The sequence below is a fragment of the Trachypithecus francoisi genome, unplaced genomic scaffold (assembly GCF_009764315.1).
Source record: "Trachypithecus francoisi isolate TF-2019V2 unplaced genomic scaffold, Tfra_2.0 Lachesis_group8, whole genome shotgun sequence".
In the NCBI taxonomy this organism is placed as follows: domain Eukaryota; kingdom Metazoa; phylum Chordata; class Mammalia; order Primates; family Cercopithecidae; genus Trachypithecus; species Trachypithecus francoisi.
The window spans coordinates 546,764-562,187 of NW_022681473.1; the positions used below are offsets into that span (position 1 = coordinate 546,764).

The window sequence follows — 15,424 nt, forward strand, 5'->3', positions numbered from 1 at the left end:
GGCCCCTGAGCCCACAGGGGACCCTGCCCACTTCTCTTCCTGTGGCCCTCCCAGTCTCGGTGACCAAAAGGCCCAAAGCCTGTCACCCAAGCCCAGCTTTCACTGGGCATAACCGTAGTGGGAGTGGTGGGGACAGAGCTAGCTCGGCCAGATGTTCGGCAGGCCCCGGGAGGGGCATGAGTCAGAGGGCAAGGCCGAAACTGGATTTGGAGATCTTAGCCCAGGCTGACGGAGGCTCCCGAGAAGGGGGAGCGGCCACACTCAGCGCCCTGCCGGGGAGAGGCACCTGACCGCCCATCTGGCGTCCACCTGAGCCGCACCCTTGGAGGAGCCTTTGGTGCCCTCTGCCGGCCGCTCCATGTGCTGCTGTGGGTGGCCGCCAGGGGTGCCCTCGCCCTGGATTGGTAGCAGGAGGCAACCCATAACCCATGTGTCCCCATAGCAGCCGTGCACCCAACCCTGGTGCGGAGCATCCGGGGACGAAGTCCTGGGGTCTTGGCCTGGGCAGGGGCGACTGTGGGGCTGGGCTGGGGGGGGTGTGTCCCTTGCCTGGTCCACCACCCAGCCAGGCCTGGATACCAGGCCACAGAAGCCCTGACTCACAGCTCAGGCCACACTGGGCCAAGTCGTAACCAGTGTCCAGTTGGGACAGCGGGGAGTGTCTGAGCCACGACCCGGGCTTGACGGCCACCACCGCTCCTCCAGGCCCCCAGAAGAGGCCCCCAGACCCTGTCAGATGGACCCTGCGGAGAGAGACAGGCCCAAGAGGAAAAGGGGAGGGATGGGGGCGCTGGCCCTTCTCCCTGCAACCCTCAGCTCCTGCTGTCTGCCGAGCCCCCACCTCGGGACTGGAATAGGCACTGGGGCTACATCTGTTCCTAAAGGGGCTTCTGTGGGCCCCGGGATGCCGGGCCTTGGAAGGGAGGGAGGCTGCCCACTCTCCGACCACCCCCAGCAACAGGGCCCTGCCTTCACCAGGATGGTCTGGGCTTCATATGCAGCCTCCAGGCTGGGCTGCTCTGCTCCTGAGGGTCCCAGATGTACACCTGCTTCCGCAGTCCCCTCCCTGCCCACATCCCCCAGCCCCATTTAGAGCCCCCCTGACCTGCTATGCCCCACTCTGCCTGGTGGACAGCTGAGGAGGCCCCAGGAAGCCAAACCCCCAGACTCCAGCCCCCAGATCCCAGCCCTAGGCCTCAAGCAGGCTCCCACCCCAGGAGCCCTGAGTCCGAGATACCCTGGCCCCAGCTGTCTGCTCAGACCTCTGGACTTCCGGAAATTACCCGTTTCTTCCAAGGGGCTTCTTGCCACCTCCTGAGACCTCCCTCAGGAGCAGATGGGACCACCGACCCCACTGGCCTGGTGATGGGTACAGGGTCACCTGGCATCGGGTGGGCTGGCTCTCTCTGTTCCCTCTGGCCAGCCACCCCAGGGGTGAGGATTACCCCCCTTCCTGCCCTGAGGGCATCACTGTTGGGGGTCTGTGGTGTTTTGAGTGCTGCCCGTGGCCTCCAGCGGCCCCAGCGGCAGCCCCGTGAGGCAGGCGTGGAGAAGAATGACCCATAGACAGACCAGGTCACCTGCTCGAGGCCTGAGTTTGGGGCAGGGGCCGGGGTTAACATGCAATCTCTCTTAGTTCCAACGTGTCTCTAACCACTCACCCCCTACCCAGCCTCCCTTCCCACCTCCCCATCAGGCAGGTCCACAGAAAGAAAGAGGGTCTGCTGGTGCTGGCCCCGGTGGGACCCGGGTTGCCAAGGGTCTGGCTATGGGTGTGGGAGAGTCCACACTGGGTGAGGAGGGAGGGCGGGGCTTTGAACCTCAGACCTCAGGGTGGGTGGCCTCAGCTGCCAATGGGGCCGCCAGTAGCCACAAGTAAATATCTCCATCAACAAGGCCCATCTGTCTCCAGACAAGCGTGTCTTTGTGGCACTCGCTCCCATTCTGTCCACCCCCACAGCTGGCCCTGTCCGCCCATTGCCCAGTCAGGCCCCGCAGGACCCAAGAGAGGCTTCCCATGCCATTTAGGAAGGGCTGTCTCTTCTTTTAAAAAAAGTAACAAAACGGTTGATTTCCCAAGAGGCTGACACAGCAGCACGTGCGGTAAGATGTTCCTCACACCTGTGGGGATGCCGCGGCCCCAGCCCGGGGCACCCGTTACCTGGGAAGGTGGTGAGAATGGTGCTGGGAAAATGTGTGGGGAAACACAACAGGGACCCCCACTAACCCCACAACGCTGAACCGGCCCCAGAAGTACTAGACGTCATGAGAGGCAAAACGAATGAGTTCACAGAAGATGCCAAGATATCCATGTGACAAAGGGGAAGAAGAATTTTCTGTCCAAAACTTCAAAAGCAGTGGAGGCCGGGTGCGGCAGCTCACACCTGAATCCCAGCACTTTGGAAGGCTGAGGCAGGTGGATCACCTGAGGTCAGGAGTTTGAGACTAGCCTGGCCAACATGGTGAAACCCCGTCTCTACTAAAAATACAAAAATTAGCCAGGCATGGTGGTGCGTGCCTGTAATTCAAGCTACTTGGGAGGCTGAGGCAGCAGAATCACTTGAACAACCCAGGGGGCAGAAGTTGCAGTGAACCAAAATCATGCCCCATTCACTCCAGCCTAGGCAAAAGAGCAAAACTCCGTTTCAAAAATAAAATAACGATTTTTAATAAGGAGTCGATGAGTTTGATTTTGGCAAAATTAAAGACTTGCAGCCAGGTGCGGTAGCTCACACCTGTAATCCCAGCACTTTGGGAGGCTGAGGCAAAAGGATAGCTTGAGCCCAGGGGTTCGAGACCAGCCTGGGCAAATGGCTCGACCCTGTCTCTACAAAAAAAAGTTATTCGGCCGGGAGCGGTGGCTCCCGCCGATAATCCCAGCACTTTGGAAGGCCGAGGCAGGTGGATCACCTGAGGTCAGGAGTTTGAGACCAGCCTGGCTAACATGGTGAAACCTCATGTCTTCTAAAAGTTTAAAAAATTAGCCGGGCATGATGGCAGGCACCTGTAGTCCCAGTTACTCAGGAGGCTGAGGCACAAGAATCGCTTGAACCCGGGAGGCAGAGGTTGCAGTAAGCCAAGATCGCGCCACTACACTCCAGCCTGGGCAACAGAGAGACTGTGTCTCAAATTAAAAAAAAAGAAGAAGAAAAGAAAAGAATTATTAAATTAGCCAGGCGTGCTGGTGAGTGTCTGTGGTCTCAGTGCCAGTGCTACTTGGGAGGCTGAGTGGGGAGGATCCCTTGAGCCTGGGAGGCGGAGGTTGCAGTGAGCCAAGACTGCACCACTGCATTCCAGTCTTGGTGATGGAGCAAGACGACTCCTCAAAAAAAATTTTAAAAAAACCACAAAAGGCCGGGCGCGGTGGCTCAAGCCTGTAATCCCAGCACTTTGGGAGGCCGAGACGGGCGGATCACAAGGTCAGGAGATCGAGACCATCCTGGCTAACACAGTGAAACCCCGTCTCTACTAAAAATACAAAAACTAGCCGGGCGAGGTGGCGGGCGCCTGTAGTCCCAGCTACTCGGGAGACTGAGGCAGGAGAATGGCGTAAACCCGGGAGGCGGAGCTTGCAGTGAGCTGAGATCCGGCCACTGCACTCCAGCCTGGGCGACAGAGCAAGACTCCGTCTCAAAAAAAAAAAAAAAAAAAAACAAAAACACAAAAATTAGCTGGCACAGTAGCAGGTGCCTGTAGTCTCAGCTACTTGGGAGGCTGAGGCAGGAGGATCACTTGAGCCCAGGAGATCAAGGTTGCCGTGATCACACCACTGCACTACAGCCTAGGCAACCGAGCGAGACCCTGTCTCAAAACAAACAAAATGTATAACTATTATAGAACTATGCTCTTTAAGTGTGAAAGCGCTAGCTCCCCAGACAGCCACGAAGCCACGGGTCATTGACACAGCCAAGTGGGCGCGATTGCTGGAGCCGGAACCCGCCTGAGGGTCTTCATAGGGCCTGAGTGGGCGCCACTGCCGGAGTCGGAACCCGCCTGAGGGTCTTCCCAGGGTCTGAGTGGGCGCCATTGCCGGAGTCGGAACCCGCCTGAGGGTCTTCCCAGGGCCTGAGTGGGCGCCATTGCCGGAGCCGGAACCCGCCTGAGGGTCCTCACAGGGTCTGAGTGGGCGCCATTGCCGGAGTCGGAACCCGCCTGAGGGTCTTCATAGGGCCTGAGTGGGCGCCATTGCCGGAGCCGGAACCCGCCTGAGGGTCCTCCCAGGGCCTGAGTGGGCGCCATTGCCGGAGCCGGAACCCGCCTGAGGGTCCTCACAGGGTCTGAGTGGGCGCCATTGCCGGAGCCGGAACCCGCCTGAGGGTCTTCCCAGGGTCTGAGTGGGCGCCATTGCCGGAGCCGGAACCCGCCTGAGGGTCCTCACAGGGTCTGAGTGGGCGCCATTGCCGGAGCCGGAACCCGCCTGAGGGTCTTCCCAGGGTCTGAGTGGGCGCCATTGCCGGAGCCGGAACCGGCAGAAAGGAGGGCTAAGGGTGGGCGTGTGGAAGGTTTTGGGGTCTGGCTTAAGGTGAGTCTTTAGCAGGCGTGGTTAGGGTTGGGCGTGTTTGGGACGGAATTGGTTCCGGGTTGACGGATTTATGAAGGGTTTGGAGTGAGTCTGGAGACTGTGAGCCCAGCTGAGCTCTCCACTCACAGGTCCTAGGCAACGACTCTCAGAAGTTCCCAAAATAAGCCACTCACAACCTCATCTTCCTGGGTAAGTTTCCTCGTATGTTCCACAGCTCCATGGTCTACTATTGTTTTATGTTTTGTTTTGTTGTATTGTGTATTTTTGTGTGTGAGGCGGAGTCTCGCTCTGTCGCCCGGGCTGGAGTGCGGTGGCGCCATCTCAGCTCACTGCAAGCTCCGCTTCCCGGGTTCACGCCATTCTCCTGCCTCAGCCTCCCGAGTAGCTGGGACTACAGGCGCCGCCACCGCGCCCGGCTAGTTTTTTTTTGTTTTTTTTTGTTTTTTTTTTTTTTTTTAATTTTTAGTAGAGACAGGGTTTCAACGTGTTAGCGAGGATGGTCTCGATCTCCTGACCTCGTGATCCACTCGCCTCGGCCTCCCAAAGTGCTGGGATTACAGGCGTGAGCCCCCGCGCCCGGCCTGTTTTGTTTTGTTTTTGAGACAGCCTCTCGCTCTGCTGCCCAGGCTGGAATGCAGTGGGGCAACTGGGGTTCACTGCAGCCTCCACCTCCTGGGTTCAAGGGATCCTCCCAGCCTCCGCCTCCCAGAGCGCTGGGATTATAGGCGCGAGTCACTGCATCCGGCGCCATCTTTTTGTTTTTTCCCCCAAATTGGCTGTCAAGAACAAGGATAATTGGAAAAAAAAAAAGGAAAATTTACCATCTTAACCATTTTCAGTTGTACAGTTCAGTGGCATTAGAAAGTGGAAAAACTCACACCGTGTTCCCTCTGCTCTCACTGCACAGCAATAATCAGCACAGAGAACTCTTGTTTCTCCGCACACCGAGCAAGCGGCCAGCTCCGTTTTCCCGCACACCGAGCAGGCAGTCGGCTGTTTCTCCCTCTCACCGAGCAAGCCCTCAGCTTTGCCACAGACACCGGCTGGGTGTTCTCCCTTTCAGTTCGCTTCCGAGGCTGTCTACCTGCAGTCGGTTCGCTTCCGAGGCTGTCTACCTGCAGTTAGCCCCAGATCCACCGGCTGGGGGCTCAGTCCCACAAGACGGCCCCACACTTCCCACCCGTTGTGAGTCCAGGCCTCTGGAAGGTGTCACCAAATGGCATTAAGTTGGGGTTCCCGCCACCGCCCTCTTTGGGTTTGATTAATTTGCTAGAGAGGTTCACAGAACTCAGGGAAACACGTTTACCGATTTATCACAAAGAATATTTAAAAGCAGAGAGAGACAGCCAGATGAAGAAACGCACAAGGTGGGGTGTGGAAGGGCTCTTAGAGCAGGAGCTTCCGTCCGCGTGGAGTTGGGGTGCTCCACCCTCCTGGCACGCAGAGGAGTTCCTGTTCACCTTCCTGTTGGCCCCCATGTGTTCAGTTATCCGAACGCTCCCCAAGCCCGGTCCGCCTGGGACTTTTGTGGAGACTTCATTGGATAGGCGTGATGGACAGCCGTGTACAAATGGGACTGGACCAAAAGGGTGTGATCTAAACCCAGCAGGGCCTGTCTGTGCAGATTCTTCCTGGCCTCTCTGTGCAGCATTCCTCCCGCAGGGTGTGGGGCAGGGCCCCTTCTGAAATGGGGGTCTTGTGGCCCACAGTCAGACAAGGTAGGTCAGAGAATGTATTTATGGCCAGCTCCAAGACAGAAAGGCAAAGGGAGGTTAGAGTCCAATTTTTAGTTTTTTGTTTGTCTTTCCTTTTTGAGACAGAGTCTTGCTCTGTTGCCCAGGCTGGAGTGCAGTGACGTGATCTCGGCTCACTGCAACCTGCGCCTCCTGGGTTCAAGCGATTCTCCTGCCTCAGCCTCTCAAGTAGCTGGGATTACAGGCGTGAGCCACTGTGCCCTGCTAATTTTTTTGTATTTTTAGTAGAGATGGGGTTTCGCCATGTTGGCCAGGAGCAGTGCCGGATGGCGGCTCGCTGCAAGCTCCGCCTCCCGGGTTTACGCCATTCTCCTGCCTCAGCCTCCCGAGTAGCTGGGACTACAGGCGCCCGCCACCTTGCCCGGCTAGTTTCTTTTGTATTTTTAGTAGAGACGGGGTGTCACTGTGTTAGCCAGGATGGTCTCGATCTCCTGACCTCATGATCCGCCCGTCTCGGCCTCCCAAAGTGCTGGGATTACAGGCTTGAGCCACCGCGCCCGGCCTGGTTCTGGTTTCTATGGGAGAAAGAGGAACCAGAGACAGAAGGGCAGAGAGAAATTTTGCTTCTAAGGCTTAAAGCGTGTCAACATTATAACGAGACTGTAACAAGAGCTGTGGGAGGTAGAAGGCAGGAACCCTGCATAAAAACCTCTGTGGGGCTGGCAGGTGTGCTGGCTCACGCCTTAATCCCAGCACTTTAGGAGGCTGAGGTGGGAGGATCACTTGAGCTCAGGATTTTTTTTTTTTTTTTTTTTTGAAATGGAGTCTTGCTCTGTTGCCCAGGCTGGAGTACACTGGTGCGATCTTGGCACACTGCAACCTCTGCCTCCCGGGTTCAAGTGATTCTCCTGCCCCAGCCTCCTGAGTAGCTGGGATTACAGGCGCCTGCCACCACGCCTGGCTAATTTTGTATTTTGGTAGACAGGATTTCATCATGTTGGCCAGGCTGGTCTCGAACTCCTGACCTCAGGTGATCTGCCCTCCTCAGCTTCCCAAAGTGCTGGGATTACAGACATGAACTGCCTTGCCCAGCCGAGCTCAGGATTTCAAGACCAGCCAGGGCAACATAGTGAGACCTAGTCTCCAAAAGCTAGATCTTTGTTTTTTTTTTTTTTTTTTTTTTTTTGAGACGGAGTCTCGCTCTGCCGCCCAGGCTGGAGTGCAGTGGCCGGGTCTCAGCTCACTGCAAGCTCCGCCTCCCGGGTTTATGCCATTCTCCTGCCTCAGCCTCCCAAGCAGCTGGGACTACAGGCGCCCGCCACCTCGCCCGGCTAGTTTTTTGTATTTTTTAGTAGAGACGGGGTTTCATCATGTTAGCCAGGATGGTCTCGATCTCCTGACCTCGTGATCCGCCCGTCTCGGCCTCCCAAAGTGCTGGGATTACAGGCTTGAGCCACCGCGCCCGGCCTCCAAAAGCTATATCTACACCTCTATCAATACATGGATTGGGCCGGGCGCGGTGGCTCAAGCCTGTAATCCCAGCACTTTGGGAGGCCGAGACGGGCGGATCACGAGGTCAGGAGATGGAGACCATCCTGGCTAACACGGTGAAACCCCATCTCTACTAAAAATACAAAAAAAAACTAGCCGGGCGAAGTGGGCGGGCGCCTGTAGTCCCAGCTACTCGGGAGGCTGAGGCAGGAGAATGGCGTGAACCCGGGAGGCGGAGCTTGCAGTGAGCTGAGATCCGGCCACTGCACTCCAGCCTGGGCGGCAGAGCGAGACTCCCTCTCAAAAAAAAAAAAAAAAAAAAAAAACATGGATTGATCAATCTATCTAATCTGTATCTATATCTACCTATCTCTGTATCAATCTACCTGCCTATGTATCTGTGTCGTTCTAATCTATATCTGTCGCTCTATTATTTATCTAATTTATCACAATATCACAGGATTAAGTATACTCGTAATGTTGTACAGCCATCATCACCACCGTCACCAGAACTTTCTCATCTTGCAAAACTGAAACTCTCCTCATAAAACACTCACTCCCCATTTCCCTCCTCAGTCTCTGCCTCCGTGGGACCACTCTCTGGACCTCAGATGACTGAATCGCTTGTCCTTTCAGGGCTGGCTTGTTTCACTCAGCGTAATGTCTTCAAGGTTCATCTGTGTTGTAGCCTATATCAGAATTCCTTTTATTTTTTATTTTTATTTTTTTGAGACGGAGTCTTGCTCTGCCGCCCCGGCTGGAGTGCAGTGGCCGGATCTCAGCTCACTGCAAGCTCCGCCTCCCGGGTTCACGCCATTCTCCTGCCTCAGCCTCCCGAGTAGCTGGGACTACAGGCGCCCGCCACCTCGCCCGGCTAGTTTTTTGTATTTTTTAGTAGAGACGGGGTTTCACTGTATTAGCCAGGATGGTCTCGATCTCCTGACCTCGTGATCCGCCCGTCTCGGCCTCCCAAAGTGCTGGGATTACAGGCTTGAGCCACCGCGCCCGGCCCCCTTTTATTTTTTTATTCTTTTTTATTCTTTTTTTTTTTTTTTTTTGAGATGGAGTCTCGCTCTGTCACCCAGGGCTGGAGTGCAGTGACTCCATCTCAGCTCACTCCAAATTCTGCCTCCCAGGTTCAAGCGATTCTCCTGCCTCAGCTTCCCGAGTAGCTGGGATTACAGGTGCCTGCCACCATGCCCAGCTAATTTTTGTATTTTTAGTAGAGACAGGGTTTCACCATGTTGGTCAGGCTGGTCTCAAACTCCTGACCTCGTGATCTGCCCACCTTGGTGGGCTCAGTGACTTATGCCTGTAATCTCAGTACTTTGGGAGTCCAAAGTGGACAGATTGCCTGAGGTCAGGAATTTGAGACCAGCATGGCCAACATGGTGAAACCCTGCCTCTACTAAAAATACAAAAATTAGGCTGGGCATGGCCGGGCGCGGTAGCTCACACATGTAATCTCAGCACTTTGGGAGGCCAAGGCAGGCAGATCACAAGGTCAGGAGTTCGAGACCAGCCTGGCCAACATGATAAAACCCCGTCTCTACTAAAAATACAACAATTAGCTAGGCATGATGGCAGACACCTGTAATCCCAGCTACTCGAGAAGCTGAAAAAGGAGAACAGCTTGAACCTGGGAGGTAGAGGTTGCAGTGAGCCAAGATTGTGCCACTGTACTCCAGCCTGGGTGACAGAGCGAGACTGTCCCCCCCCAAAAAAAATTAGCCCAGTGTGGTGGTAGGCACCTGTAATCCCAGCTCCTTGGGAGACTAAGAGAGGAGAGTCACCTGAACCCAGGAGGCGAAGGTTGCAGTGAGCCAAGATCATGCCATTGCACTCCAGCCTGTGAGACAGAGCAAAACTCCGTCTCAAAAAAAAAAAAAAAAAGGCCGGGCACGGTGGCTCATGCTTGTAATCCCAGCACTTTGGGAGGCCGAGGTGGGCAGATCTCGAGGTCAGGAGATCGAGACTATCCTGGCTAACACAGTGAAATCCCATCTCTACTAAAAATACAAAAAAATTAGCCAGGCACGGTGGTGGGTGCCTGTAGTCCCAGCTACTCGGGAGGCTGAGGCAGGAGAATGGCATGAACCCGGGAGGCGGAGTTTGCAGTGAGCTGAGATCACACCACTGCATTCCAGCCTGGGCGATAGAGTGAGACTCCATCTCAAACAAAACAAAACAAAACAAAACAAAATGGGCCGTGGTGGCTCATGCTTGTAATCCCAGCACTTTGGGAGGCCAAGGCGGACAGATCACCTGAGGTCAGGAGTTCAAGACCAGCCTAACCAACATGGGGAAACCCCATCTCTACTAAAAATACAAAATTAGCTGGGTATGGTGGCGCATGCCTATAATCCCAGCTGCTACTTGAGAGGCTGAGGCAAGAGAATCGCTTGAACCTGGGAGGCAGAAGTTGCAGTGAGCTGAGATGGCGCCATTGCACTCCAGCCTGGACAACAGGAGAGAAACTCTGTCTCAAACCAAAAAAAAAAAAAAAAAAGAATTCAAGGCGAGTCCATAATGTGAAAACAAGTTTATCAGTCCAGGCGCAGTGGCTCACGCCTGTAATCCCAGCACTTTGGGAGGCCGAGGCAGGTGGATCATCTAAGGTCAGGAGTTCGAGACCAGTTTGGCTAACATGGTGAAACCTCATCTCTACTAAAAATACAAAAATCAACCGGGCGTCATGGCATGTGCCTGCAGTCCCAGGTACTTGGGAGGCTGAGGCAGGAGAATCACTTGAACCCAGGAGGCAGAGGTTGAGGTGAGCTGAGATCGCACCATTGCACTCCAGCCTGAGCAACAAGAATGAGACTCTATCTCAAAAAACAAGAAAAAAAGAACAAATAGAAAAGTTAATCAGAGAAGTAAAGAAACTAAAGGACGTCTACTCCATAAGCAGAGCAGGGACATGGCGCATGTGCTGCTCTGCTGAGCATACTTAAGGTTCTTTCTTGATTACATGCTAAACAAGGGTGGATTATTCATAGTTTTCCAGGAAAGGGGTGGGCAATTTCCAGAACTGAGGGTTCCTCCTCTTTTAGACTATATGGAGTAACTTCCTGACATTGCCATGGCATTTGTAAATTCTCATGGCCCTGGTGGGAGTATCTCTTAACATGCTAATGCATTATTATTAGCATATAATGAGCAGTGAGGACAACCACAGGTCACTGTTTTTTTTTTTTCCCTTTTCTTCCCCCCCCCCCCCCCCCGAGGCGGAGTCTTGCTGTGTTGCCCAGGCTGGAGTGCAGTGGTGCAATCTGGGCTCACTGCAAGCTCCGCCTCCCAGGTTCACGCCATTCTCCTGCCTCAGCCTCCCGAGTAGCTGGGACTACAGGTGCCCGCCACCTCGCCTGGCTAATTTTTTGTATTTTTAGTAGAGGCGGGGTTTTGCCATATTAGCCAGGATGATCTCGATCTCCTGACCTCGTGATCCGCCCGTCTCGGCCTCCCAAAGAGCTGGGATCACAAGTGTGAGCCACCACGCCCAGCCGACCAGAGGTCACTTTCATCACCATCTTGGTTTTGGTAGGGTTAGACTTCTTTATCATGACCTGTTTTATCAGCATGGTCTTTGTGACCTGTATCTTGTGCTGACTTCCTGTCTTGTCCAATGACTAAGAATGCCTGACCTCCTAGGAATGCAGCCCAGCATGTCTCAGACTCATTTTACCTTGCCTCTATTCAAGATGGATTTGCTCTAGTTCAAACACCTCTGACACCTTGGCCTCCAAAGCACTGGGAATCCAGGTGGGAGCTGCCACACTCTGTGTATGTGGGCCTTCTTTCACTCACCACATCCCTTGGGAGCCATCCCTTTGTATAGTCGGCAGTGTTCCCCTTTGTGGAGAGGCTGCTCCCCTTTGTATGGTGGACGGTGCTCCCTTTGTATGGTGGGTAGTGCTCCGCTTTGTATATTGGGCAGTGATCCCTTTGTATGGTGGGTAGCGCTGTCTTTGTGGAGGGGCTGCAGTTTGGCCCATTCTCCTGCTGATGGCCATTTGGGTTGTTTCCAGTTTGGACCTTTTGTCAGTAAAGCCACTATGAAGATCTGTGTGCCAATCTTCTTGTGGATAACTTTTTATTGAGGAGTGGAACTGCCAGTTCCCACGGTAAGTACATGCTTAAGTTTATGAGAAATCATAGGACCATTTTCCACAGCTCATTTTGTTCCACTTTCTCTTTTCTTCTTCTTTTTTTTTTTTTTGAAATGGAGTCTTGCTCTGTTGCCCAGGCTGGAGTGCAGTGGCCGGATCTCAGCTCACTGCAAGCTCCGCCTCCCGGATTCCCACCATTCTCCTGTCTCAGCCTCCCGAGTAGCTGGGACTACAGGCGCCGCCACCTCGCCCGGCTAGTTTTTTGTATTTTTTAGTAAAGACGGGGTTTCACCGTGTTAGCCAGGATGGTCTCGATCTCCTGACCTCGTGATCCGCCCGTCTCGGCCTCCCAAAGTGCTGGGATTACAGGCTTGAGCCACCGCGCCCGGCCCTTTTTTTTTTTTTTTTTTGAGATGGAGTCTCGCTCTATTGCCCAGGCTGGAGTGCAGTGGCACAATCTTAGCTCACTGCAACCTCCGCCTCCCAGGTTCAAGCGATCCCCCTGCCTCACCTCCTCTAGTAGCTGGGATTACAGGCACGTGCCATGCCCGGCCTTTTTTTTTTTTTGAGACGGAGTCTCGCTCTGTCGCCCAGGCTGGAGTGCAGTGGCGCAATCTCAGCTCACTGCAAGTTCTGCCTCCCGGGTTCACGCCATTCTCCTGCCTCAGCCTAGCGAGTAGCTTGGACTACAGGCACCTGCCACCTCGCCCGGCTAATTTTTTGTATTTTTAGTGGAGAGAGGGTTTCACCATGTTAGCCAGGATGGTCTCGATCTCCTGCCCTGGTGATCCGCCCACCTTGGCCTCCCAAAGTGCTGGGATTACAGGCGCGAGCCACCGCGCCCAGCCTTTGTTCCCCTTTCATTCCCTCCAGCAGCACATGGGTATTCCTGCAGTTCCACGTCCTCACCAGCACTTGGTGTTGCCAGTCTTTTGTTCTCACTGTGATCCATGTGGACAGATCTCATGGCAGTTTTCATTTGCATTTCTCTGATACTGTATACCACCAAGCTTGTCCAGCCCTCAGCCTGCAGGCAGCATGTGGCCCAACACGAATTCTCAACCTTTCTGAAAACATGAGATTTTTTGCAATTTTTTTTAAGCTCATCAGCTATTGTTACTATATTTTACATGTGGCCCAAGACTGTTCTTCCAGTGTGGCAAGGGAAGCCAAAAGATGGCTACCTGCTGGCCGGGCGCAGTGGCTCACGGCTGTAATCCCAACACTTTGGGAGGCCAAGGTGGGCGGATCACGAGGTCAGGAGATCAAGACCATCCTGGCTAACACGGTGAAACCCCATCTCTACTAAAAATACAAAAAGTTAGCCGGGTGTGGTGGCGGGCGCCTGTAGTCCCAGTTACTCGGGAGGCTGAGGCAGAATGGCATGAACCTAGGAGGTGGAGCTTGCAGTGAGCTGAGATCGTGCCACTGCACTCTAGCCTGGGCAACAGAGTGAGACTTCATCTCAAAAAAAAAAAAAAAAAAAATGGCCACCTGCTCTATACCTTCTTCTGTGATGTATATTTCCTATTTTTGCATTTCAATGGAGAGAAGAAAGTCCTCTCAACAGATGCTGAAACAGGTGGAGAAAAACTACTTTCCATTTCCAGGTCACAGAGACAAAAATCAAGGGGGCCTGGCGCAGTGGCTCATGCCTGTAATCCCAGCACTTTGGGAGGCCAAGGTAGGAGGATTGCTTGAGCTCAGGAGTTCAAGACTAGCCTGGGGAATATGGTAAGACCGCATGTCTACAGATAATACGAAAATTAGCCAGGCATGGTGGTGAACACCTGTAATTCCAGCATTTTAGGAGGCTGAGGCTGGAGGATCACTTGAGGCCAGGAGTTGCAGACTAGTCTGGGAAACATCAGGAGTACCTGTCCCTATAGAAAATTTTAAAAATTAGTGAGGCACAGTGGTGTGCATCTGTAGTCCCAACTACTCAGGAGGCTGAAGTGGGAGGATTGCATGAGCCCGGGAGGTGGAGGCTGCAGTGAGCCATGATCACACCACTGCACTCCAGTCTGAGTGACTGAGCTAGACCCTGTCTCAAAAAAATAAAAACAAAACAACTGGAGTGGCCTCAAAGACTCTAACATAAAAACTGAAAACCAAAACATCTTCAGAAGACATCATAAAATATTTTTGTCACTTTGGAGCAAGCAAAGACTTCTTAGAGAAGATACCGAAAAAGGAGTAAATATAAAGTTAAAACTTGATACATTGAACTTAATCAAAATAAAAAGCTAATTTTCATTAAAGACACTGCTAAAATGAAAAGGGAACACATACTGAGAGGAAGTATTGGAACCACCTTTGCAAAATTATAACTAAGGAAATTATGACAGTGAAAGATAACAGACTTAACCAATTCCATCTTGCTTGTAACCGTCAAAGGGTCCTTGTCCATTACTGGCCAAAGGCCAAACAAGCCTTGGGAAGGAATTTATAGTTTAAATAATAGCCATTCCCCAAAACTAGAATGTTCTTGTAAAATGAATGAAAGGCCATCAGCCACCAAGTCAGGATGACAGGGGCTGGAGGTCTAAATATTACCAGCCATTATTCCGGAGGTCATAAGATTTGCAACTTCCCCAGTTACTTGTAAAGATACCAACACTGTTGTGAACCTAGGGTTGGCTCTTTTTTTTTTTTTTTTTTTAATGGAGTCTCTTCCTGTAGCCCAGGTTGTTGTACAGTGGGAGGATCTCAGCTCACTGCAACCTCCAACCTCCTAGGTTCAACCCATTCTCCTGCCTCAGCCTCCCAAGTAGTTGGGATTACAGCTGTGTGCCACCACGCCTGACTAATTTTGTATTTTTAGTATTGACGGGGTTTCGCATGTTGGCCTCGCTGGTCTCCAACTCCTGATCTCCTTATCGCCTGCGTGGGCCTCTCAGTGTGCTGGGATTACAGACGTGAGCCACTGCGCCGGCCTAGAATTTGCCTTTTAAGACGTCTTTTCGGCCGGGCGCGGTGGCTCACACCTGGGATCCCAGCACTTTGGGAGACCGAGGTGGGCGGATCACGAGGTCAGGAGATCGAGACCATCCTCGCCAACATGATGAAACCCCGTCTGTACTAAAAATACAAAAATTAGCCGGGCGTGGTGGTGCGCGCCTGTAATCCCAGCCACTTGGGAGGCTGAGACAGGAGAATCGCTTGAACCCGGGAGGCGGAGGTTGCAGTGAGCCAAGATCTCGCCACTGCAATCCAGCTTGGGCAACAAGGGCGAGATTCCATCTCAAAAAAAAAATTTTTTTTCAGGTTTTTGTAGTTCTGACAACCGGGACCTGCCAACCAGTGTGTGGCCTCTACGCAGGAACTGACTCACCATAAGCGGACAGCTTCGACTCCCTGTGATTTCATCCCTAGCTGACCAGTCAGCACTCCTGACTCACTGGCCCCCTACCCACCAAATATCCTTAAATACTCGGATCCCCGAGTTTTGGGGGAGACTGAGAAATAAAACTCTGGTTTCCCAAACAGTCGGCTGTGTGTGAATTATGCTTTATTGTAATTCCCCTGTCTTGAAAATAGACTCTGTACCGGCAGCGGGCAAGGCGAACCCATGGGGCGGTTACAGTGTCTGCAACACAGACACAAGC

The 15,424-nt window shown here is 53.2% G+C and overlaps 1 long non-coding RNA gene across 3 annotated transcripts; it reads left to right on the forward strand.

Moving 5' to 3' along the window:
• Positions 1–3,807: 3,807 nt before the first annotated feature.
• On the forward strand, positions 3,808–15,350 carry LOC117079847. Of its 3 annotated transcripts, XR_004435633.1 has the most exons (5): positions 3,808–4,522; positions 4,651–4,711; positions 11,359–11,469; positions 11,736–11,831; positions 15,084–15,350. It is a non-coding gene; the product is annotated as an uncharacterized LOC117079847 (long non-coding RNA). The 3 variants fall into 3 exon arrangements; XR_004435632.1 differs by lacking the exon at positions 11,359–11,469; XR_004435634.1 differs by lacking the exons at positions 11,359–11,469; positions 11,736–11,831.
• Positions 15,351–15,424: the final 74 nt, after the last annotated feature.